This window comes from Penaeus vannamei, chromosome 13 (assembly GCF_042767895.1).
Source record: "Penaeus vannamei isolate JL-2024 chromosome 13, ASM4276789v1, whole genome shotgun sequence".
NCBI lineage: Eukaryota > Metazoa > Arthropoda > Malacostraca > Decapoda > Penaeidae > Penaeus > Penaeus vannamei.
In genome coordinates this window covers 22,239,011-22,241,510 of record NC_091561.1, presented here as the reverse complement: position 1 = coordinate 22,241,510, position 2,500 = coordinate 22,239,011, and positions in this window count along the sequence as shown.

Genomic DNA, 2,500 nt, shown 5'->3' with positions numbered 1-2,500 from the left:
TTTCTTCCTTTCTGTCCATTTCCAGATGCCTGGGAATTTGATTTTTATATTGCCTTGATTAATGCAGGACATGCCGTGAACTGCGAGGGAAGAGTCTGCAAATCTGCGGAATTGTTCTCCAATTTTCGTTTATTCGCAAATTCCCTTTTCCGGATGCAAATGGCGTTGTCGGCGCCTGGTTTCTGATTCCGAACGGCGGCGCCCTTCGTCCCTGCGGCAGCGAGGCAGCGAAGGAAAGCAGCGAACAGACGGAAATCGAGGGACGCTGGCGACAGGAGATCACCAACAACAGCCCTGATGCTAAAGCAACAACAGTAAATGAGGGAGGGAGGGAGACGGGGGGGCGGGTGGGGGTGAGAGTAAGATGGGGAAGGGAGGTGTGGGGGGGGGGGGTGCGGGGGGAGGGGAAAAGGCTGGGTAAGGGCAGGCAGCATGACTTGGCGGAATTCTTACACTTCTCCGACTATTAATTATTGCGAGAGTGTCTTTTATGCCACCGTCAACATCACGCCGACATCCTCCTGCGCACTGTACCCTGCCAACGCCTCCCCTCCCGCTGCCAACGCCTCCCCTCCCGCTGCCAACGCCTCCCCGATAACACTGCCATTTTTTCTACCCAAAAGAAAAAAAGATAAGGAATCGACATTCTTAATTTTTTGTTTGTTTATTTGTTTTTTTCTTTTTTCTGTATTCCTCTCACTGATAACACTGGCCATAATTTTTTTTCGGTTTATTGTTTATGTTTTTTTCTCCTTTTTCTTCGTGAGGGTTTGACAATGATCTCTGTTTTTCTTTTGTTCTACTTCTCCACGTCAACCACTTCCTCGTTTATCCTATTTGTTTGTGATTATCCTCTTCTATTCTTGCTATTCTTCCTCTTACTTCTTCTTCCCCTCCCTTTCCTCCCAGTCCTCCTTCCCTCTTCCTCCCATGCCTCCCCTTCCTCTTTCTCAAATTCCTCCCGATCCTACCACCCTCTTCCCTCCACTGCATCCTCCCCCTTTCCCCTCTTCCCTTTCTTCTAACTGTTTTTCCTTCCCTTCCCCCTACTCTTCCTCCTTATTTCCCCTCTTCCATGTTCTTCCTCTCCCTCCTTCCCTTCCTTCTATCCCTCCTCCTCTTCCTCTTCCTCTTATCCCTCCTCCTCCTCTTCCTCTCTCCTTCCTCCTCCTCTCCCTCCTCTCCTTCCTCCTCCTCTTCCTCTCTCCTTCTTCCTCCACCTCCCCCCCCTGTCCACCCCGGGCCCCGCGAGGTCTGCTCTCGAAGGGCGGCCCGCCGGACCGCGGCCCGGGGCGGGTCCTGCCCGCGGCGCGATGGCGTGCCACATGATCCCAGCGAATGAATCCTTCAAAGTCTTTCAAAATGTATCATTACGTGTGGATTGGGGCGGCGAAGGGGCAGGGGACGGGGCGGCGAAGGGGCGGCGAAGGGACGGGGCGGCGAAGGGGCGGCGAAGGGGCAGGAGACGGGGCGGCGAAGGGACGGGGCGGCGAAGGGGCAGGGGACGGGGCGGCGAAGGGGCAGGGGACGGGGCGGCGAAGGGGCGGCGAAGGGGCGGCGAAGGGGCGGCGAAGGGGCAGGAGACGGGGCGGCGAAGGGACGGGGCGGCGAAGGGGCAGGGGACGGGGCGGCGAAGGGGCAGGGGACGGGGCGGCGAAGGGGCGACGAAGGGGCAGGGGACGGGGCGGCGAAGGGGCGAGGGGACGGGGCGGCGAAGGGGCGACGAAGGGGCAGGGGAAGGGGCGGCGAGGGGGCAGGGGACGGGGCGGCGAAGGGGCGACGAAGGGGCAGGGGACGGGGCGGCGAAGGGGCAGGGGACGGGGCGGCGAAAAAGGGGCGACAGAAGGGGGCAGGGGACGGGGGCGGCGAAGGGGCAGGGGACCGGGGGCGGCGAAGGGGCAGGGGACGGGGCGGCGAAGGGGGCAGGGGACGGGGCGGCGAAGAAGGGGCAGGGGACGGGGCGGCGAAGGGGCGACGAAGGGGCAGGGGACGGGGCGGCGAAGAGGGCAGGGGACGGGGCGGCGAAGGGGCGACGAAGGGGGCAGGGGACGGGGCGGCGAGAAGGGGCAGGGGACGGGGCGGCGAAGGGGCAGGGGACGGGGCGGCGAAGGGGGCAGGGGACGGGGCGGCGAGAAGGGGCAGGGGACGGGGCGGCGAAGGGGCGACGAAGGGGCAGGGGACGGGGCGGCGAAGGGGCAGGGGACGGGGCGGCGAAGGGGCAGGGGACGGGGCGGCGAAGGGGCGGCGAAGGGGCGACGAAGGGGCAGGGGACGGGGCGGCGAAGGGGCAGGGGACGGGGGATAGTCAGGGAGATTTTCTCCTCTTTTCTGCTTCCTCTCTCCCTATCTTGTGTCACTCTCATCATCTGTCTCTCTACCTCTGTCTGTTTGGCTGTTTGTCTGCCTGTTAGCCTCTCTCTCTCTCTCTCTCTCTCTCTCTCTCTCTCTCTCTCTCTCTCTCTATCTATCTATCTATCTATCTATCTATCTATCTATCTATC